Genomic DNA, 24,606 nt, shown 5'->3' on the forward strand with positions numbered 1-24,606 from the left:
GGGGTGACCAGGGAAAGCATCCTGAACTTTTCTCGGACCAGGAATTTGTTCAGGGCCCTTAGGTCTAGGATGGGACGCATCCCCCCTGTTTTCTTTTGCACAAGGAAGTACCTGGAATAGAATCCCAGCCCTTCTTGCCCTGGTGGAACGGGCTCGACCGCATTGGCGCTGAGAAGGGTGGAGAGTTCCTCTGCAAGTACCTGCCTGTACTGGAAGCTGAAGGACTGAGCTCCCGGTGGGCAATTTGGAGGTATAGAGATCAAATGTTAACCTCCCTCCGACCGGTAGATCGTCCAGCACAGACACTTTTACAGCGGCTATGCTCAGCTGGAGCCAGTCAAAAGCCCGTCCCTTGCTTTTGCTGGGGAGCTGCGGGGGCCTGTCTAGGCGCATGCTGTTGACAAGAACGAGCGCGCTGGGGTTGAGCCTGAGAAGGCTGTTGGGAAGGTGGATTGTACCTATGGTTATTGTAAGCATAGGGAGCATTCCGCCTTCCCTGGAAAAAACGTCTACCTGATGAGATAGATGCTGAAGGCACCCAGTGGGAGAGATTGTCCATAGCGGTTTCCCACTGGTTGAGCTGTTCAACCACTTGCTCGACTTTCTCTCCAAAAATATTATCCCCCCGGCAAGGGACATCTGCCAGCCGCTGCTGGACCCTATTGTCCAGGTCAGAGGCATGCAGCCATGAGAGTCTGCGCATCACTATACCTTGTGCAGCGGCACTGGATGCAACATCAAAAGATTCATAAGCACCCCTGGACATGAATTTACGACACGCCTTCAGCTGCCTGACCACCTCCTGAAAAGGCCTGGCGTGCTCCGGAGGGAGCTTCTCCACCAAGTCCGCCAGTTGCTTGACATTGTTCCGCAAGTGGATGCTCGTGTAGAGCTGGTAGGACTGAATCTTGGACACGAGCATGGAGGACTGATAGGCCTTCCTCCCAAAAGAGTCCAGAGTTCTAAATTTCCATCCCGGGGGCGCAGAGGCAAAATCTCTAGAACTTTTGGCTCTCTTGAGAGCAGAATCCACAACCATAGTCATGAGGTAACTGTGACTTCATCAACTCAGGCTCCCCATGGATTCGATACTGGGACTCAGATTTTTGGGGGATGGTGGGATTAGATCGTGGTTTCGTCCAGTTCTTCAGCAATGTCTGCTTAAGGACATTATGCAGAGGAACAGTGGACGACTCCTTAGGTGGTGAAGGATAGTCAAGGACCTCGAACATCTCGGCCCTGGGCTCATCCTCAGATACCACCGGGAAGGGAATAGCCACAGACATTTCCCGCACAAAGGAGGAGAAAGAAAGACTCTCCGGGGAAGAAAGCTTCCTTTCAGGCAAAGGAGTGGGATCAGAAGGAAGACCACAAGACTCCTCAGAAGAGAAATATCTTGGATCCTCCTCTTCTCCCCACGAGGCATCCTCCTCGGTGTCGGACAAGAGTTCATGAACTGCAGTCCAAAACTGGGCCCATCTCGACTCCGAGGAACCATGTCCTTGATGACGACGATAAGAAGTCGACTCCCTTGCTGGCGGCAATGAAGCTCCCTCCAGTGATGTCAATGGGAAGTCGACCTGGGTGGCAGCCGAGGCAAAAGCCGCAAGCGACATCGGTGTCGGTGACCGCACCACAGGCACAGAGCTCACTGCCGCTTCCATCAACGGTACCGAAGGCGCAAGCACCCCCGGTACTGGAACAGACTGGCGCAGCAGCCCCTCCAGGAGTCCTGGAAGAATGGCCCTGAGGCACTCGTCAAGAGTGTCTGTCGAGAAAGGCTGTGGGGCCGGTGCAGGAGCCTGAGGCAGAACCGGACTGTTCGAAGACCGACGCACCGACACTTCTTGGATGGAGGGTGAGCGGACCCTCCCAGCATCGACGCTTCTTGGGTGCCGAGTCCCTAGACGCCCCGGAGCTCCCGGTACCGTGTGTAGAAGGAGATCGATGCCGATGCTTCTTAGCCTTCGCTCGATGCACGGCATCGGTACTCCTCAGTACCGACGAGGAGGATGTGGAATCCACAAGCCTCCTCGGGGTCGGGTCCGAAAGTGGTCAGTCCCGATGGGCCTTTGCAGCAGGAGCCTTTGAGACAGGTGGAGACCCACTCGACGGCTTACTGCTCCTAGCGTGCGGTGATCTCTGGACAGGTATTACCTGCTCTCCCGATGTCGATGCCATCTCCGGTATCGATGCCACCGACCTCGGTACTGCTGTTAACGTTGACGCCGAAGTGCTGGGCAAGGCTCCAAACAGACGTTCCTGCTGAGCCTGTCTCGATGCCTATGTCCGCTTTTTAAGGCTAAGACACAACTTACACGCGTCTGGGCGATGGTCAGGCCAAGTCACTGGATACACCATGAATGGGGATCGGTACCTGAGATTGCCCGGCTGCACTGACCGCACTTCTTGAAGCCGCTGGGAATCCTCAATGTCATGGACAGAAAAATAGCGGCGGCGAAGTCAAAATTTGTGATAGTACCAAGAAAAAAGGGCATAAAAGAGAAACGCGAACGCACAGCCCAAAAGGGGCCGCAACGACAGCGAAAGAAAACTTACGAGGGCCCAACTAAAGAACTAAGGGAACTATTAGCTTTTTTTTTTTTTTTTTTTTTTAAATAAGAGAAGAAAAAAGCGCGAACTCACGGCTAAAAACTGTTTAAATCCCCCCCTTATAGACCTCTTTCTGACTCTTTCCCACGGGGGACTAAAGGTACTTATTTCATATATCGGGTTCGGTATAGTTTCTCTAATCTCCATTGTCACCCAATCATAAGGGGGTGGCATTAGGAGCTGTAATTGAAAACTAATTCCCATAACTACTGCTTTCTGTCCAACACTGAGTGTCACTTGTATGTGATCTACCTTGTAGGCTAAATGTTAGGTAATGAGAAGATGGAATCAATACAAATAGAGACAGAGATAGGTTTAGATAGATAGTTACATTTTATTTCTTACCCAAAGACAAGTCTTCAAGTTGATACAAATACAGACATCAGACAGATTCTGGGTTAATCTGCACAGCGCCCTGCCGTCTGAGAGAAGCGTTGGGGAGGACTCCTAAACTAAGGCAAAATCTCCCCTCTTTTATACACAAACCTCTCCATAGAAGTGAATGGTGAGAAACCTTGCTCCTAATCTTTCTCACTTTCTGAGATCATACTTTCCCACGCGTCTTATCAGCATGTTTTGGGAACAAGTTGTTTTGTTTTTTCTCATCGTGCGGTTTGAGATAACAGTTTCACATCTCCCTGTTGCAATACTTTTCACACCATCTTATGAACTCTGCATCATCTTATACAAAAACTATAAGCCCCATTTTATTCATCTGATCCATCATTCTTTCATTACAGGTGCTGTATTTGATTTAAAAATTGTACCAATTTGTGGCAGGACTCATTGTTCAGACCTGCTTTTTGCAGATTCTCAAATATTAAATCATTTACTTGTTGTTTGGCCTACTCAGTACTTTTTCAGTTGTTTTAGGCTGCATAGCTTTGGCCATCACTATTCCAGTGGTAGCCTTAAAGCCAGGCCATATATTAACATTCCCCTCTTCACCCTATCCCATAGGGTGACACCAGGGTTAACGTACCTTGGTACCATCCGTTCCAGAAGGTATTCTATGAGGCCATCAAATTATCTGAGTCTTAAGATCAACTGGTACAATTTGTTTAGTTTTCGGTTGAGACTTACTCAAACCTGTAGCGAGAAATGTTTTTATGAATGGGACTAATCCATGAGCTCATTTACAAAATCCCATGAAATATAGGTATGCGGGTAATAGCAATTTCAGGTGGATCATACTAATAGGCTGTTTAAGGTTGTAGGTATTCAGAATCCTTAAACAGGTCGGGATTCCTGGACCTTACTAGTACTCATCATTGGCATCCAATCATGAGCACTAATAAGTGGATAGCAAGTATGAGGTTGCCTCATACAGCAAAAATGGTCAATCCTAGGAAAATTTATATTAACCAAGGTCATGCATGGATCTTGACATATGCATAATGACCTGGAAGTATGGGAAGCATTGTATATATCCGTTACCCCTCTTGGAGCTTAGTCAAACCTACAGAAAGACATGCAGCTCAAGTAAGCCTACACCAAAGTTAAACAATTGCATAACAGGTTGATACTAACAGGGTTTACACCTACATTATGATATCAGAGCCAGTATTAGGGTTTGATGTTACCCTTGTATCTGAGCAATATCGACTTCAATTTAAATTACATAAACAGAAATAACGGGGAAACTCTTGGAAAAACATTTAGAACAATAAAGGAAATAAAACCTTTTCACTATCTAGACAGGATTACTGCTAAATTGAAAATAAAACATAATATGAATCTATAATGTCCATAAACAGCAACAGTAATTCTCAAATTAAGTATCAGTTCTAAATTCTCTTTCATCGATCATGGTTGAGGCGGTGGAAGCGCTGAAGAATCTGGACGGAGATCTGGAAGATCTAACAGGGCTGGGTTTTCAGGCTGGCTTGCTGAAGGAAGTTGCCGGTCTTGAGATGGTTAGGCTCGTAACATCTGGTTCTGCGGCTGAGTAAACACCGGAAGGGTTCAATAATGAAAAGCCAATTTACATAAATAGCAATAGTATATATGAAATTATATCTCCTGATTGGTAGGGATCAGAGCTTCAACTGCAACCCTCTTAATACTAGGAATTGGGATTTGCATAATATATCCCCACTTCTGGCTTGCATAACGTGCAAGACAGATTGGTAATCTTTACGAAGACATGATCAAATAACAATGGTTAAGTATGTGGAACAAAAGAGATGATGGTAAATGTTCATTTATTGATGCATGGAGGGCAATGCGTCGCAATTTATTGCCAATAGATATGGAATCTTCACCTACGATGACTACCATTCACCAAGGGTTGAGCCCTCAGCTGCAGGAGGCCAGCAGGACTTACGAGTTAGATGATTCAGAAAGAAGGGTAGAGGCCAAAGCTTTGTGTAACTCCAGCAAGTGGAGAGCCTATCTCTTTTGCTCATGGACCAATCGATGCATCTGTCGAAACTCACGCTGAATAATGTCTCGTTTCTCACACCAGGTAATGTTGGGGTCTGTGCATCTGTCTTTTAATTTAGCGATTCTTTGGTGCAACATAGCCTTCAGATCAGATACATTATCGGGTAGCTCTTCTGTGCTAGCAGTCGTCTCCTCGGTGAGGGACGTCAACGGAATTCCTGTATCCATCTGGGGAAAGGCAAAACCTAAACAGACCAGTAGTGCAATTTATGTGGTTAAGTTATTGAAAGAAGTCAGAATGCTAGGAGGCGGGTCGTGGGTATAAATGGGGGCCAGGAAAGAGGCTTGGTAAGAAACAAAGCATCGAAAATGAAAAATTATAAAAATCCAAAAAAAAGATAAAATATATAAAAAAAAAATAGGCTTACATACAGAAATAAAAGAAATTGAAAATAAAAATAAAACAAAATATTATACATCTGAATTGCAGCAAGGCATATTCAGATGGCAATGCAAGAAAAAGGTTCCTCGAAAAAGACAAATGGAAGAAAAAAACATTAAAAAGTGCAGCCACTTGATTGACCTTTTCAATCAGTCAAAGAAGTAGGGAGAAGCATATCGCTTTAAGACAAAGCCACCACGTGGTAAGAGTTAGTTGAAGCAAGGTGTTAGTTAAATACACAAAGCATAAATTCCAGGACCGCTGCACACAAATAAAAAGAGTAATAGTTGCCATATTGTGATAACCTGTTTTAAATAGAAAGGAATCAGAAAGTGGAGTGTATAATTTTCCCAATTTATGTCTGAAAGCTTCACCAATTCTCAGTCCAAGAATACTATAAAATCTATGATCAGCGCAAAATGCTCCCCCAAATGGCCAGTTCAAGGGAATATTTCTCGCATTCATTCCATATAACAGATAATGGTTATTAAATATTTCTTCTTTCTTAGACAAGAAAATAATGAAAAGCTTTCAGATGTCACATATATCATAGAGAGATTTAAAAAATGAAGGCTTTATATTAAAAAAAATTAAAGAAGTGAATGTCACATCAATTTATACAGCGCAACAGTTAAAGCAGAAAACATTTTAACAATGAGCAATATACAGCTTTTATTTAAAAGGGATCTCGTATAAAGTAAAATGGCATAAATAAGTCAGTTCAGGTATATATATATAAATAGACATAAAATGAATATCCTCTGGGGATCGCTCATCCCTGCAGTTGATAAGGACTCCCCAGGGAAGGTATGCATAGAAGCAACTAAATAACTTGCTGACTCAGTTAGGTCATCTGTATGGTACCATAAATATACACTTGAAATTAAACCAGGAGAAATATAAAATAAAAACATGTCACCTGTAATAGAAATAGAAACATCACACCAATACATATACAGAGAAATGGTTTCTGGATACTACATGAGGAGCTGAGTAGTATAAGTAACTGAGAGCAATAAAATCAAATCGGGTTCGGGGTAACGCCTAATCATTATGGGGTGGGTAATATTGATCCCTAGATCAGTGGTCACTGCGGACGGCGTTGATCCGGGTTCCACAAAGGGAACGACCGGCGATCCGGAGGATTTTGGCGGATCTGCTTAATAACTCTGTGTGGCAGTGGCTGAGGACATTCAGCCGCATAATGACCGAATTGTTGGCAGCGATAACACTGGACATCTGGATAGCGATCAGGACTAGGCCGGGGACGGTAGGAATCAGGGGGCCCCCGTAGGGGACCTCGCTGAGGTTGGGCGCGGCGGCCACGATTATCAGGGTAATCATTCCTACAGTCTTGTCGATTTGGGTTATCTAGCGAGGGGAGGTCACTCGGTCGCCTGCGGTCTCTCTGTGGCTGTCGTATCTGTAGCCGCGAGACATGTAGCGATGGGGAGTTTGAAGGAGGTTGACGGTTTTGTCTATGACCATTGAATTTATGTGGAATGGGTGAATCGGCTCTTGCAGGGGGCCGTCTACTAGGTCGTGGATTAAGATTGACCTCACCAGGTATCAATAACGATGTCAGATCGACAGTGTCTGGGATCACGTAATCAGTGATAGTCGATAGCCATCTACTGAGGATCTGATAGTGGAGATGACGGGTGGAATCGGGTGTGTATATGTAAATAAAATTTAATAACCTGTGCAGAGTTTTGGTATTAAAAGTGCCCTTACGGGGCCACGAGAGTCCAGGCTGAAACTTATTCCAGGAATGCCATATTTGGCAAAACTTTATAAGATTTATGTGGTCTCCTGGGAAGTGATTTATCACTCTCTGAAGAGGCAGCATAATGATTTGGGTACTAGAACTCTGGTATGGTAGAACACCGATATCTGGGTTGTGTCAAATTGTATTGGCAAATCTAGTCTTGAATTTCTTTAGTTCGGATTTACCAGTTAGTTATGTTATGCAAGGGTTAATCTCTAAACCCTATTGAGAACCAGAAATGCTGGAACTCTATCGTAAAACTATAAATCTTTAAGAGGCAGGGAAGGAAGTTTGAAAGTAGTAGATAGGACGTGAAAAGAAAAATTAAAACAGTTAATTCATTCTTACGGAACACATCCCCAATAGAGAGCCAGGAAGTGAACATCAGCACTAGTTATTTTAAACAACGTCACAAAGAAACAGTGTTTTAGATGGCACATAATATAGAACCTTTCATAGTAAATATCTGAAACAATTATGCAATTTTCAAAGAACACATACAATAAATGAAATTATACTCACGCTTCGTGCAATGTAATCTTCAGTGCAGAAAATCAATTGAAAAAGAGAACAGTTGGCAGGATCACTATGCCCTTCCGAACTCTCGGTGGCATAGGGAGGTCAACCGCAAAATAGAAAGGTTTGTTTCAGAAAGTCCTTACCAGAGATCTGAATAGATGTCAAATCACCAGTATCTGGTGTTGGGTACCGAGAGGAAGATATGATATAATGGGTTGTGAACATCATCACCCAATATGTATAATAACAGGACCTAGTGAGCAAGTGGTCTATAAATAAGCTTCAGACCTGTAACATGCTATAGAACAATGAACTAGATTAGTAATATATATATTGACCAGTCCTAGAACCTGGTACAAGGTCAGTGGTTCAAAGGCAGCTTTAGGGATGACAAGGAGATCTAGAAATGATAATGTGCTAACAGTTTACAAAAACATGCAATGATTATCCTAATAGTAAAACATGCAGAGACATAACACAATCATACTCACGCATCTATTAATGTGCTCCAACAAAGGGATCCAAAATAAAAAATTACTAATTGGCGGAAAGCTCGACGCTTTTACCGCAGATTAAATTAACAGACAAATGACAGTCACAAAGAGGAAAGGAGAGTTTAAGAAAAAAGTACAAAAGTAAATGGTGTCAGCTATTATGTATCTATACTAATCTAATAAAAGAAAACTGTTCCCCAGGGTAGGCTTCTACAATTAGGATTCTGCTCTACTAGCTGCCAAGATGCAGCTCCATTGGCCATGATTCGCTCCAATGGTAGAACCCTCAAAGGAGGGGAGACTACTACCCCTGAAAGTGCTCAGGAAGCTGCGAAACTAGTTCCCTGAACTCGGAGAACAGATATCCTATGGATTTTCGCCGGTTAGGAAGATTCTGCTCTATTCAAATGAAGATTCTGCTCTATTCAACTACCCTCCATAGGATATTTTAATATACACCTAACAATTTTGAATGAAGAGTCTGCTCAATTCAACTGAAGATTCCGCTCTATTCATCAAACCGAAATACACATAATAATTTAGAATTGCCCGAGTCAACCTGTATACAATCTCAACCAATGCCTTAGGCGTCCCTTTATTGTCACGGCGATCATCTATACAGGTAACCCCTGGGTGGGCAATAATGTCGAATACGCAGGTCACTCCGAAAATGGAATGAAAGTCTGCTCCTACTAATTGAGATGCCGTCATCCATTGAAGGATCACCTTCGATGGGTGTAAGCCCCAGGCATCGGTATCAAACCCAATAGTTATAGCGTGACACTGGTATATAAGAAAACAATAAAAGTATAGTATGTCCCAGGGAAAAGCCCCTGAAAATTACTATAGAAGTGGTAGAAAAATAGAGAGAAAAACGAAATATTCTAAGGCAAAACAAAACAAATGTAAGCTCTTTGGGGAAGGCACAGTCATAAAAAAGTCATTAGTTGGAACACATTAGCCAGAACTAAAAATGCCAAAGACATCACTTGTCATGCAGCAATGGAAAATAGAATTTTCCAGCCAACAAGCCAGTGAAAGGAAACACCGATTTCAACAAAAGGCAAGAAAATGTATATTAACAAAGACATTATAACATGTGTAGTCGGGAGTTATAGCCCTAGAATAAATGAAATAAAGTTAAATACATATTAAATGCTTTTGGGGCGGGTACCGGATAGGTTGGAAGTAGCATCTAAACAGGAAAATATAAGAGAAGCATATAAATCAATAAATTTTGAAACAGGACACTAGAATCGTGGTGCAAATATGACAAGTTAATACCCATACACTCAAAAAAGGAGGAAGCTTTTGTGGATAAACAGGTAAAAGGGGAAAAAAAAATAAATTAAAACATGTGATTCTTACACCAAGAACTTCCAATGATACGGCATAAAACATATATACTAGTCAGTGACTGAAATGGTATGTCTAAATGATGACAAACAGAACAGCTGCAGCATTAGAAGGAAAGAAAAGGTGGGTTGGGTTATAAAGAAACGACAGGAAATAACTGGAGATGTGAAGCAACGCTGTATTATCATGGCACGCAGCCATCATCTTCTCAAACGGCAATTTCATTACTACCAGCATATTGCTTGATTCTGTTAAGTAAGGGTTAATTTTTAGCTTCCGGACTAAGGCTTCCTAGACGATTACGACAGGATTTATGTGCTAAGAAGCATTGTAATGTGATCACAGGAAACCACACTAGGACAAAGAAGGAGAAAGCTGGTTTTTTTAAAGGGGAAAGTCAAGTAATGTATGTTTGAAGGTGTGGCACGATAAGGTCTATCAAACTGTCACTTGCAGCACAAAAGAAAGAAAAACCTGTCTCGGGGTTAAAATCACGGCTCAGAGACAGAATGAGAAAGCATTAGAGTCTCAGACGGTCTATTGTTTAAGGGAAATGAGATAAAAGAGAAAGAAACGCTCAAAAGTCAAAGCAGTATGAGCAGAAAATTTTGGAGAGTGGGGGACAACGTCCTAATAAAATGACACAAAAGAGGAGAAAAAAGTATGCCCTGATAAAAGGAGAATGCAGAGTAAGACTAAGATGCAGTGCCATAATTTTAAAAGTGAAAGCAGAAATACATCCGTACATTCTTACATGCTCAGAGGTGCACGTATAACGGACTTGGCAGCATGAGGCATGAAAAGATAAGTCATTTTACAATTATGGTGCCTGCTTAAGGAAACATACCAGAGAATCAGATAATCTCATCGGCGTTAAGGGAAGGACCCTTGCATAAGTCCAGAATATGTTGAAGAAAAAGTTGTACCAAGTTCGAGGGGAAACCGGAGTTGAAAGATATGAAAAAGATATGAGAGGGAGTTGGTTAGATGGATTTAGGAGCAATACAGTTGACAGAGGATAGACAGCGAGAGGTTAAAAAAAAAATACCTGTGTAAATGACTGTTGTACCACTTCAGCATAAAACAGGGACAAAAAAACGAACGGAAAAGGGGAAAAAAAAAAATCACTTTCTGAGCTTTTAAAAGTAAACTGTAGAGCCTCCTCTGCCAAAGCAGTGCTAGACTGATAAGGCAGCTAAAGTGGGCAAGCTTCCCAGATTCTCATGTCCTTGAGATAGTGAACTACAGCACTTGTTAGGGAAAACCTTTAAAAGCTACAGAAAGAAATGGCAGTTACGGAAGCCTGGATAAGGATATTAAAAAAATGTGAGAAAAAGGGGTTTAGAACTTACACCTCTTCGAGCGAGTTTAAATAGATTTACAAAGGCAGATTCGAAGCCCAAGAGGGAGTATATATATCAAATATGACAGTTACTAGTAATGTAATAAGCTTTGTTCTGGAAAGAGAATCAAAACTCACACCACATGGGACTGAGAAGGAAAAAGAAAAGTTTTCTAGGAAATCAAAAAAATGATTTCTAGTTTGCACAAGAAGCCAAAAAGGTTATAAGGTGTAAAGTTAACCCAATCGGAGAGAAAGGAACTGATTAGGGTCTTCTGGGAAGTGTAGTGCACAAAGCTTTAGATACGGATGGCAAAAAACTGAAGGAACAGACCATTCTTGCATACACCATGAACTCAAAAGGGAAAATATAAACGTCATATAAAGCAAGGAAGTTTAAAACAACCACAGATAAGAAACATTTATATACTTAAAGAGATAAGGGGAAACAGCAGTAGGACGACGGTAAGCAGCTACAAAGCTGAACACCGTAATTACTGTTTTCAGCAAAAAAGAAAGTTATAAGAAGTCCAATAGAAAGAATGAGGAGGAATAGTAAAAGGGACAGTCTCGAGACATTAAAAAAACAAAATCTCGTAGATAACGGTCTCAGCACAAGATCGAAAGTAAGTGTCGCACACACAGAGTGAAGGCAATAGTAGATGTGGAAGGGTGGGGGCTGTCAGTTTTGAGGAGTGGTTATAAGAACAGAGAAACCAAAAGGATTTAGGGGAGATCAATCTGAAAGCGTGCTGTTCTCCTAGAGTAAAGGAAAATCCCCCGATACGGGAACATACAGAAGAGAAAAGAGCAGGATTAGACCCAGGGGACTGAGGGAAGAGGGGACTAATAGGAAGAGGTAAATAGAAGAAGTTAGGATGAAGGAGAACAGGAAAAGGGATTGGGGAGGAAAGTAAGGTCGACCGAAGAAGAAAGAACAGAATACATAGTGAGAACAAGGGGACAGGGATTTGAAAAGGAGGGATTAAGACAGAACACAGGGTGGGATGGGAAGCAGAAAATGCGCAACCTCTAAGGATTGTTAAGCGAGAATGCTAGCATAAAGACCAATCCAAAGATGTTGAACATTGAAATAAACTTACGGCAAACCCCAAATCGCAGTCGCCTGGATTCGGTGTTATGCACCAATCACACAACCAGCACACTCTTGCGCACATCACGCAAATCAAAGAGATGAACAGGATAGGAGAAAGAAAAGGGGGTGAGAAAGAACAGAACAGAATATTGAAAGACAGAAACGAAGGTTTGAACACAAATAGAGATCAGCATAGACAAGGGCAGAGAAGCAGGTGTGTTAGTTCAGCGCAGGGCATGAAGACAGCAAGAAGGTAGAAGAGTATGTAAGATAGGGGTCAGAAAAAGTGTGCAAGTTTAGCGCTAAAGAAGGGAACCTGCAAAGAACAAGGAAGAAGACAGAAAAGAACATAGAACCTTTGAACGCACAAAATTAAGTATCCCCTCTTGCGTTCAAAAGAAGATCAGGAAGGTTAGCGAGTATGGTCAGCGTTCGGAGTCACCACTGTTTAAATCCCCCCCCTTATAGACCTCTTTCTGACTCTTTCCCACGGGGGACTAAAGGTACTTATTTCATATATCGGGTTCGGTATAGTTTCTCTAATCTCCATTGTCACCCAATCATAAGGGGGTGGCATTAGGAGCTGTAATTGAAAACTAATTCCCATAACTACTGCTTTCTGTCCAACACTGAGTGTCACTTGTATGTGATCTACCTTGTAGGCTAAATGTTAGGTAATGAGAAGATGGAATCAATACAAATAGAGACAGAGATAGGTTTAGATAGATAGTTACATTTTATTTCTTACCCAAAGACAAGTCTTCAAGTTGATACAAATACAGACATCAGACAGATTCTGGGTTAATCTGCACAGCGCCCTGCCGTCTGAGAGAAGCGTTGGGGAGGACTCCTAAACTAAGGCAAAATCTCCCCTCTTTTATACACAAACCTCTCCATAGAAGTGAATGGTGAGAAACCTTGCTCCTAATCTTTCTCACTTTCTGAGATCATACTTTCCCACGCGTCTTATCAGCATGTTTTGGGAACAAGTTGTTTTGTTTTTTCTCATCGTGCGGTTTGAGATAACAGTTTCACATCTCCCTGTTGCAATACTTTTCACACCATCTTATGAACTCTGCATCATCTTATACAAAAACTATAAGCCCCATTTTATTCATCTGATCCATCATTCTTTCATTACAGGTGCTGTATTTGATTTAAAAATTGTACCAATTTGTGGCAGGACTCATTGTTCAGACCTGCTTTTTGCAGATTCTCAAATATTAAATCATTTACTTGTTGTTTGGCCTACTCAGTACTTTTTCAGTTGTTTTAGGCTGCATAGCTTTGGCCATCACTATTCCAGTGGTAGCCTTAAAGCCAGGCCATATATTAACAAAACGAAGGCTTTTTCTCAGGCACAGAGAGAGACAGCTATCTACACAACTGCTCTCTACCGCCGAAAAAGAACAAACTGACGGGACTCTTGCGTGATGGGCGGGAAGCTGATGGCCGCACATGCGCGGTGTGCGCGCCCGCGCACGATCGAAGGCTCTAGCAAACTTTTGTTGCTAGGGAGATTTCCGATCTCGGGGGGCTGCCATGGACGTCACCCATTCGTGAGAACAAGCAGCCTGCTTGTCCTCAGAGAAATAAAGATACTGTAAGCAGAGACCCTCAGCGGACAGGAGAGGGAAAAGCCAGCAAAACGGAGTGCAGTGCCTAACACAGCCCCAGCACAGAAAGGAACAGTGCACAGCAATACAGAGGATAATTACAGTAAAGAAAGGACTGACAGACACAAGGGAAAACTGCACCAAGCAGACAACTGCCAGAAGCAGTGAAACTCTGCAGACAAAGGGTTAAACCAAGCTCAAACACACAGCTGCCAGAGGCAGGGAACACTGCAAACAATGGGTTAATTGGAGTACAGGGAAAGAGCAAACCAACAACCCCCACAGGGAGAAACAATGGGTCCCGAGCCTGCTACAAGGGCAGGACATACAAATCAGAATACAAACACAGCAACAAAGGGTAACTCCAAAGGAAGGGAAACCAAAACAAACAAACTGGAACAGAACTAGGTAGGAACTCACCACACAGCACCACAGCCAAACAGAGAATCCCAGGTGCAGTGAGAGAGATAATTAGACACACACTAGAAGCAGCAGGCAAACAGAGACAGAGGAACAGAAACAAGGTAAGGAGTAAACAAGCCCCACTAAAGCACAGAGCAAATAGCTCAGACAGAGCGCAGGTAAGGCTTCAGCAGAACAGGAATAACGCCAAAGCAGGGGTTGTAGGGAAAGGGAAGCTTAAATAGATCAGACTGACATCAGCTCAGCCCCTGACGGACCAATCAGGAGCGATTCCAAGCATTCCACTGTCTGACTAGCAGAATTCTAACAGAATCATAACACATATGTACTAAATTACACTCTGTAAGTCATGCTGCTTCATATATCTACTACTACTACTACTTATCATTTATATAGCGCTACAAGGCATATGCAGCGCTGTACACCATACACAAAGACAGTCCCTGCTCAAAGAGCTTACAATCTAGATAAGACAGTACACAGAACAATTAAGGGTAAGGGAATAGAGAGGTGAGGATAAAGGGCAGGGCAACGTTTTAAAAAATACAGAACCTTCTAGATGCTCTGGCCTGTGCAAATGTTGGGAGGAGGATATTTCCTAACCTGTTTTGGAATCTGGATGGGAGATAATCTGGATCTTCATCTTTAAAGCACCTCATTCCTCTTCAATTGTATAATCTATGTACGTCCTTACTTATAGATGTTACTGGACACCACTAAAATTAAATTATATTCACTCTTCTTTTTTCAAATGTTTCTGGTTCTGTAAGTGCTCACTAGGTTCATTCAAACATATGCTATATGAATGTACTTATGTCCAAAAATATTGGCATGATGTTTGGAATACTATTTGTTGTATAATTAATATCTCTAGTCCTATTTGTTTCAAATATTTGCTAGTAGCCTAGTGGTTAGTGCAGCAGACATTGATCCTGGGGAACTGGGTTCAATTTCCACTGCAGCTCCTTGTGACTCTGGGCAAGTCACTTAACCCTCCATTATCCCAGGTACAAATAAGTACCTGTATATAATGTAAACTGCTTTGAATGTAGTTGGAAAAACTACAGAAAAGCGGTATATTAAGTCCCATTCCCTTTCCCCCTTAAGTATATTTGTTTTCGGAACATTCTCAAGGAACAGGACCATTTGATTTTTAATACTTTAATCAACATTATGATAAAAATAGTTTTAGCTTCTTGGAGAAATTTAGAACAATTACAATTCGCTAAATGGTGGAATTTACTAGACACTACATACTCAATAAAATCTAGCTTGTAATCAAATTTGTAAATCAAAAACTGAATATAACAAAGTCTGCTTTATATTTGCACCTGTTCTATGAATTATTTTAGGTGGAAGAAAGACTTCATTAAAAAAAACAATGCTATAATTATATCATAGCTACTGTATAACACATCATGAGTCAGAAAACCTCCCCCATCCTATATTATTTTGTTATTTAAACCATTTTATACTATTTTATATATATGGCTTATCTTTGAGATTCAATTTAAAATATAGTTGAGTCACTTAGCTTTTACAAAAACGCTTCACTTCTGCACGGCATCAGTTCTATATAGCCCCTCCATTTCATAAACATCACTTCTTCAGGAGCTGCTTTATCATCTCGACTCATCCTTCATGTCTCTCTGACTATATTTTCTCTCTGTATTTTCTCCCAATTTGAATCTCAAAGATAAGCCATATACAGTGCACTCCATTTAAGTGCACATCAGATAAGCACATGCTCTGTTTAACTGCATGCCGTACTTTGGTCCCGTTTTTGGCGCCATCAATTTCTATGGGGACAAACTTCGGTTTAGCGCACCACTGATAAGTGCAAGATTCGCTTATATGCATGGTTTAAGACCGCTCCTCTGCAGGAAAGACTCCGCATAAGCGCTCGCATGGAATATGGAAGCCGATTGGCGCCTGACAACCAACGAGATTTCAAATTTACTGCCCCTTTAACGGCCACAGGCAGAATAAGTGAAAGAATGTTGTTAGAGTGTACACTGGGGTCATCGTCGTCGTCGCAGCAGAACTGTAAGACTTTAACACTGGCTGAACGAATAGAAGTGCTTAAAAAATTAGAAAACAAACAAAGGCAAGCATCTTTTGCTAAAGAATATGGTGTCAATCCCAGTCAAATTTCACATATCTTGAAGCAGAAAGGCCAGCTTCTGGAAGACTCGCAAAACAATACAAATCCACAATGGAAACGAAAACGGGCGGGAAAAGCTGAGGAGGTAGAAGATGCTCTTCTTCGATGGTTTTCTCGAGTCAGGAGCAGACAGTTTCCTGTCAGTGGTCAACTGCTTATGGAGAAAGCTAAGCAGCTAGCTGAAAGTCTTGGACTAACTGATTTCAAAGCCACTGTTGGATGGTTGGAAAGATGGAAGGAGAGGAACAACATAAAATTCAAGAAACAGCATGGTGAGAAATAAGACGCTGATGACTTTGGTGTTGAAAATTGGGTTGTTTCAGTTCTTCCTACCATCTTCAACGAGTTTGCACCTCGTGACATTTTCAATGCTGACGAAAACAGTCTCTACTGGCGAGCGATACCTGATGGAACACTTGCATTCAAACATGCCGATGTTATGTCTGGGAATGTGAGCCCTTGTGCCCCGACTGAGCACGGCGAAGATGGAGTGACACCGCACTCGGTCAGGCAGCCACACAACCCCTAGCTTCACCTGGGAAGCGACCGCCATTCCCGGGAGTTGAGCCCCCAGGTGCAGGTGGCCACCAGGACTTCCAGAACTGGCGGGGTTCCATGGCCACTGACCCAACAGGCAGGGAGAGCAGACACTGTCCAGGAGCAAAGGAATCAGCAGCGCAGTGAATAGTCAGAGAAACAGTCCGAGGTCTAGGCAGGCAGCAACAAGGCGCGTAGTCAGGCAACAATCCAGGTTCTGGTACACAGGAATCACAGGAACAAAGATAGCCGTCTGTAGAACACAGATGTAGACCACGACCTCTAAGCACTAGAAGCCGAAGCAAACTGATGACCGTGTTCAGTTCTTAAATAGGCCTCTCATCAGGAGATCCCTGCCACAGCTGTCTTCAAGATGGCTGCCCCCACCAGAGACGTCCTCAAGCCCAAATATGGACTTCCTTCCTGGGGCTGCCCAGCTCCAAGATGGCCGTCCTCAGAGACTGATCAAATGCACCTCTCAAGATGGCCGCCCCTCAACTGAACCTTCCAAGATGGCCACCGCCAGGAGCAGCCAGGTAGGAGTGTAACAGAATGTAACAGTACCCCCTCCGGAAACATCTCCCCCTCACCGGTTCGGTCCGGGCTTAGAAGGGTGACAAGTGTGGAACTCCCGGATCAGTTCTGGAGCATGAACATTGTCCGCCGGCTCCCAGGAGTTGTCGTCCGGACCGAAATGCTTCCAAGCCAGGAGATAGAACAGCGTCCGTCCACGCCACTTGGAGTCCAGGATGTGATCCACCTCATACTCTGGATCCGGATCACTCTCAGCACGGCCCCCTTCTTGGGTTCAGGATGCCACTTGGACCTGTGGAAAGGTTTCAGGAGAGAGACGTGAAAAGCATTGTGCACCCGGAGTTGGCTGGGTAGGTACAACTGGTAAGTCACTGCTCCTATCCTGGAGCATACAGCAAAAGGTCCAGTGAACTGTGGGGCAAACTTTAGAGATGGGAGCATAGGTGCCCGGTATAAGAGGCTTGGGGAGGCTAAGCCTCCCCAGCCAGAAGTGCAGCAAGGGCGGGGCGGGTGCAGCTCGTGAACATCTCCCTCCCCCCCACCGACTGGTGCGCGACAGTCCCGATCTTTACCCCCCATCCCCTCGACTAGTACGGTGCCACTCCCTCTGTTCTGCTCCGTATTGCTCTTCCCCTCCGTTCTGTCACGTTGTCTTTCAACGAGGCTTCCTGTTCCCATAGCAGCAGCAGCAGCAGCAATGATGTAAGCGCTGTTGCTTTCAGCCTGCCCCGGGAAGCCTTCTCTGGACAGCGTCCCTCCTAAGCGGGAAGCTGTTCAGAGAGTGCTTCCGGGGCAGGCTGAAAGCAGCGGCGCTTACATCATTGCTGCTGCTGCTGCTACGGGAACAGGAAGCCTCGTTGAAAGACGACGTGACAGGAGCGGAGGGGGAGAGCAATACGGTACCGCACTAGTCTGGGGGGGGGAGGGGAAGCGATGCCAGACAGACCGACCAAAGGGAAAGGGGGGTGGAGAGAGGAGGATGTGAGATGCCACATCTAAGGAGAAGAGGGAGGAAGGAAAGCAATGGCAGGGTATGGGAATGGGAAAAGGGGGGTGGAGAAAGGAGTAAGAGTGATGGAAGCAAGAAGGGGAGGGAAGAGAAAGGTGGGATGCATGAGGGAGAGGAGAGATGCATGAAGACGCTGGAGGAGAGAGAGAGAAAGTGGAAAAGTGCAGGGGAGAGCCAGAGAGAGATGGGGAGAGAAAGAGGGGACATGGAAGAGAGCAGGGGAGAGCCAGAGAGAGATGGGGAGAGAAAAAGGGGACATGGAAGAGAGCAGGGGAAAGCCATGGACATGGAAAAGAGCAGGGGAAAGCCAGAGAGAGATGGGGAGAGAAAGAGGGGCCATGGAAAAGAGCAGGGGAGAGCCAGAGAGAAGATGCTGGATGGAAGAGGGGTACAGAGAGAGAGAGATTAGTGGAAAGATGGGGGGAGAAAGAGGGGACATGGGCAGGAGCGAGAAGCTGCTGGGGAGAAACTGGGGGAGACCCTAGCTGTCAGACAGAGAAATGCTGAATGAAAGGAGGGAGAAAGAGGGAAAAGCTGGAAGGAGGGGGCAGAAAGAGGGAAGACAATGGACGTAAGGGTAGGGAGGGAAAGAGGAAAGACACTGGAAGGATGGGGATAGAGAGGACATACTGAATGGAAAAGGGTCAAGAGAAAGAACTGTTTAGAAGGAAGGAGATATAGAGGGAGACAATGGATGGAAGGAGAGGGAGACAATAGACGGAAGGATTGGGAGAGGGTAATGGGTAGAAGGATGGAGAGAGAAAGAGGCATGACACTGGATGGAAGGGTAGGAGAGAAAGAGGGAAGGTGCTGGACATGGATGGATGGAGGGGAGGGAAAGGAGAAATCTGGATATGGATGGAGTGGAGGTCAGGGAACAGAGGAGAAATATTGGACAAGGATGGAGGGTAGGAAAGACAAAGGACGTACATGCACATGGATGGAGGGGACGGGAGAAATGCTGGATATGGATGGAGGGAAAATTGCTGAATTTAAGGGCTGGATTGGAACACTTTGAAGGCAGATGCTGAAACTGGAGAAAGGATAGGGACAGAGCTACAGATGGTAGACAGGACGCATAAAGACACACAAGGACGCCTAAGGACACAGGAGGATGGTGGACATGGTGAGAGAAAAAATATCAAATGGAAAGAAGACACTGGGACCAAAGTGAATAGAAAAACTAAATGATCAGACAACAAAGGTTAAAAAAAAGTATTTTATTCAGAATTTATTAACTGGAATATGTCAGCTTTTGGAAATGTGCATCTGTGATATTTTGCATGTAAGTTTCAGTTTTTCTAGTATTGCTGCATGCTGAGTCTGACTTCTTGAGGTAACTTTCCAGTTTTGCCTTCATATCTGTTGTGTCGTGTGTTTTTCATGTGTAATCAAGGTGCAGTATTCTACTAGTGTGTAGTATTTACAGCCCTTTTTGTTTTTTGTTTTTTTGTTTCACTAGGGTTTAGAGCCCGGTGTAATTACAGTGCTGCCTTTCCACGCATAAGGTTGTAGCTCGTCCTGTCCTTGGAATTAGTGCTGTTATGGTTTGCTAAGGTTATGAGTGTGTTTTTGCACAAGTTTGTGTATAGTGTTTTGCAGTGGAGAGATTGTGTATTGGCCTTACTGAGGTGGCACCAAAACATCAGAAAGGGTTTTAGAGCCTAAATCACGACACACTACCTCTTGAAGGATCTACATATAGTCGTTAAAAAAAGGAGCTCATTGTGAACACTATCCACCCTAAAAGGGTGTTTTGTGGCTCTACATGAGAATTGTGATATTATGATCCCTTGTTTCATATTGTTGACGGTCTGCATTTTCCATATGGGTGGTATATTGGTGTATTAGGGTCTGCCTAGTGTTATGGTACAGTAAGGTTCTGAGTGTGTTTTTGCACAAATTTGTGCATAGTGTTTTACAGTTGAGCGATTGTGGTTAGTATATGCTTTGAGCAACCACTTTATTCTTTGACATATGATACATATCTAATATCTAAATTTAATAAAAGGTATTAATTGTGACTTTTATTTTTATTTATTTATTTTTTCTGTGTGTTATCAGACAATTATGGATTTAAGCTCCACCCCCTAACCCCGCCCCCTTTAGCCTCCCCAAACATTTGGGCCACCGACCGCCTATGGATGGGAGCCACAGTCTCAGGTACCGGGTGCTCAACCATACCTTCTCTCCCGGCAGGAACGTGGGAGCCACCTGTCTCCTACGGTCGTAGATCTCCTTGGCCTTGACCGCAGCTCGTCGTAACTGCTCCTGGACCTTCTTCCACACATCCTGAAGAGAACAGACCATGGGCGGCACCTGCAATGGAACCTCCTCGGGGTAAACTGGCGGAGGCAGACGCGGGTGGCGACCATAGATGGTGCTGAATGGGGTCGTCCGGGAGGCCGAATGCAGGCTGTTGTTATAAGCAAACTCAGCCCAGGTTAGCAGAGTAGCCCAATCATCCTGGCGCTGGTTAGAGTATGCCTGGAGGAACGCCTTCACAGTCTAGTTGACCCGCTCCACCATACCATTGGTCTGCGGGTGGTATGCAGACGAGAAAAGGGTGGTAACCCCGAAGGCTGAACACAACGCCCTCCAGAAGCGAGACGTAAACTGGGAGCCTCGGTCACTAAAGATCCTCTGGGGCAATCCATGGAGCCGGAAAATGTGCGTGATGAAGCTCGCAGCGAGGTTGGCAGCAGTGGGCAAAGCCTTCATAGGGCCATCTTGGAGAACCGGTTGATCACCACCCACATGACTGTATTGCCCTGCGAGGGCAGCAGATCGGTGATAAAATCCATGGCTAGGTCCTCCCAAGGCTGTTGTGGCACCGGCATGGGCTGCATCAATCCCCACTGCTTCTGATGGGACGCTTTAGTTCGGGTGCACACCGGGCAGGTAGACACATACTGCAAGACATCCTGCGCCATCCGCGGCCACCAGTACGATCGGGAGATAAGATGCAGAGTCTTGTGGAAGCCAAAGTGTCCAGCAAATTCGGAAGTGTGCCCCCAGTGCAGCACCTTCCTACAGAGATCCACCAGAATGGCCTTCTGGCAAGCGGCACTGGCCCCGGGCATGGAGGGAATACATGCCGGATTCAACATTGGGTACGGCTCCTCCTGGTCCTTGGGAGCCTCGAAGCTGCAGGGCAGGGCATCCGCCTGGACATTCTTTTCCCCCGGTCTGAAGATCAGATGGAAGTCAAACCGAGCAAAGAACAGAGACCACCGGGCCTGGTGAGGATTCAGTCTGGTGGCATTTTGCAGATACAGCAGGTTTTTGTGGTCACTGGGTGTGCTGCTCCCTCCAGTAAGTAGCGCCACTCCTCAAAGGCTAGTTTGAGCGCCAGAAGTTCCCGATCCCTCACCATATAGTTCCGCTCCGCGGGGGTGAACTTGAGGGAGAAGAAGAAGCAGGGATGTTTTTCCCGGATGCCAACGTCTGGGAGAGTACTACCCCTACTCCCAGGGATGAGGCATCCACCTCCACCAGGAAAGGCTGGGTAGTCTGCACTGCGGAGTACTGGGGCAGAAAGGAAATCCTTCTTCAGGGTGGCGAACGCGGTGAAGGCCTCCGGCGTCCAGTTCTTCGCGTCGGTGCCCTTCCTCGTGAGGGCCGTCAGGGGAGCCATGATGACAGAGTAATTCTGGATGAACTGCCGGTAGTAATTGGCGAACCTCAGGAACCTCTGCAAGGCCCGCAGACCCTGGGGAGCCGGCCAGTCACGGATCGCTGTCAATTTACCAGGATCCATCTGCAACCCGGTGGAGGAAACAATATACCCCAGGAAAGGCAGACTCTGTTGGTGGAACGAACATTTCTCCAACTTGGCGTACAGCCGATGCTCCCGGAGGCGCTGGAGCACTGTGCGGACATGGGTGACATGTTGTGGCAGAGAAGCGGAGAAGATCAAGATGTCATCCAGATAGATGATCACTGAAGTGTAGAGCAGGTCCTGGAATATGAAATTTACAAAGTTCTGAAATACTACAGGGGCATTGCAGAGGCCGAACGGCATCACCCGGTATTCAAAGTGTCCTTCATGGGTGTTAAATGCCGTCTTCCACTCATCTCCCTCCCGGATCCGCACCAGGTTGTAGGCCCCACGTAAGTCCAACTTAGTGAAGATCTTGGCCCCTTGCAGGCGGTCGAACAACTCCGGGATGAGTGGAAGCTGATACCGGTTCTTGACGGTGATTTTATTCAAACCCCGGTAGTCAATGCAAGGGCGAAGTGACCCGTCTTTCTTTGAAACAAAGAAGAATCCGGCCCCTGCAGGGGAAGTAGAAGCTCGGATGAACCCCTTGAGGAGATTCTCCTGGATGTAGTCAGTCATGGCCCGGGACTCATCATGGGACAAGGTGTAAAGACGCCCTCTGGGTGAGTTGGTTCCCGGCAGTAGATCAATGGCACAGTCGAAAGACCGATGAGGAGGAAGTGTGTCCGCTGCCCGAGCACTGAAGACATCCCGGAAATCTTGATAGTCCTTAGGCAGCCCGGGCAACCCTTCCTGCGGGTTCTGAACTTGGACTGAGCAGAGAGGTATAGGGGCCTTGACCAGCTGGAGACAGTGCTGAAAACACCAGGAAACCCATTGCCCGATCTCCCCGGTGGACCAGTTGATAACCGGAGCATGCAGTCGGAGCCAGGGTAGTCCAAGGATCACCGGGTGAATGGCTCGGGGAAGTACCGGGAACTGGATCTCCTCCTGATGCAATGCCCCCACCTGCAGACACAGAGGCGATGTGATCCGGGTGAGTCCGGGGAAGACTGTCCCCCTGGATGGAGGTGACCCTGAGAACCGGTTGGCAGGGCACCGTGGAACCACCCAACTGCAACAGGAACAGCATCAATGAAGTTCTCACCGGCCCCAGAGTCCAGCAAGGCCCGCGTCTGGATCTGGACCCCTTCTCCACGGAGCAGGACGGGAACAGAGAGCAGGTTGTCGGGAAGGGATGCCAGCCGACCTAGAGCCACTCCCTTCACGGGGCCTGGGCCGGAGTGTTTCCCGACGCCCCAGGCTTATTTGGGCAGGTGCCCGAGAAATGGCCAGCCTGCCCACAGTACAGGCATAACTGATTCCTGAGACGATGGGCCCTCTCCTGCTTGGACAAGCGATGCCGCCCCACTACCATGGGCTCCTTACGAACCCTCTTCGAGGAACCTAGGCGTCTCTGGGCGACGGAAGCGGCCCCTGGTTCTCTGCACCGCCGGCTGCATAGCCCTCTCCTGGAGTCGCTCCTGGAACCGGATATCAACCCTGGTGCAGAGTGCAATGAGGGCGTCCAAGGTGGCGGGAATCTCTCTACCAGCCAATTCGTCCTTTAGTTGGCCATTCAACCCCTGCCAGAAAATGGCCGAGAGGGCTTCCTGGTTCCACCTGAGTTCTGTGGCCAAGGTACGGAACCGGACAGCATACGCCCCAGCCGACCCAGAACCCTGCTGGATCTGCAGTAGCTCACCAGAGGCAGAAGAAGGCTGGCCAGGCACGTCGAATACCATCCGGAACTGCTGCAGAAACTCATCAAGGTCCACCAGAACTGGACTCTGCTGCTCCCATAGCGGGGACGCCCAGGCCAGGGCAGCACTGAAAAGCAGGGAGATGATGTAGGTCACCTTTACTTTATCAGATGGGAAAGCCTCTGGTTGCAGCTTGAACAGGATCTGGCAATGGTTGAGAAAACCCCGGCATGCTGAAGGGGTGCCATCGAAGCGGGGAGGTTCTGGAAGCCGCAACCGTGCAGCGGAAGCCTCCGCCCTAGGGCCCGGAGGAGCCACGGCAACCTGTTGCTGGAGCACCGGTAGCTGGTTGCAGACCTCCTGCAGCTGAGCCTGCTGCTGATGTAGAACCTGAGCCAGGTTGGACAGCTCGGTCTTGTCTGGCGAGCTCAAGGCTTCGGCTTACTGTTATGTCTGGGAATGTGAGCCCTTGTGCCCCGACTGAGCCCGGCGAAGATGGAATGACACCGCATTCGGTCAGGCAGCCAGACAACCCCTAGCTTCACCTGGGAAGTGACCGCCGTTCCCCGGGAGTTGAGCCACCAGGTGCAGGCGGCCACCAGGACTTCCGGAACCGGCGGGGTTGCACGGCCACTGACCCGACAGGCAGGGAGAGCAGACACCGTCCAGGAGCAAAGGAATCAGCAGCGCAGTGAATAGTCAGAGAAACAGTCTGAGGTCTAGGCAGGCAGCAACACGGCGCATAGTCAGGCAACAATCCAGGTTCTGGTACACAGGAATCACAGGAACAAAGATAGCCGGCTGTAGAACACAGACGTAGACCACGACCTCTAAGCACTAGA

At 46.0% G+C, this 24,606-nt stretch overlaps 1 long non-coding RNA gene across 1 annotated transcript; it reads left to right on the forward strand.

Moving 5' to 3' along the window:
* The first annotated feature begins 6,945 nt into the window (after positions 1-6,945).
* Positions 6,946-18,490, forward strand: LOC115472231. The gene is made up of 3 exons (XR_003942484.1): positions 6,946-7,115; positions 8,809-8,810; positions 18,477-18,490. It is a non-coding gene; the product is annotated as an uncharacterized LOC115472231 (long non-coding RNA).
* Positions 18,491-24,606: the final 6,116 nt, after the last annotated feature.

This window comes from Microcaecilia unicolor, chromosome 6 (genome assembly GCF_901765095.1).
Source record: "Microcaecilia unicolor chromosome 6, aMicUni1.1, whole genome shotgun sequence".
NCBI classification, from domain to species: Eukaryota; Metazoa; Chordata; class Amphibia; order Gymnophiona; family Siphonopidae; genus Microcaecilia; species Microcaecilia unicolor.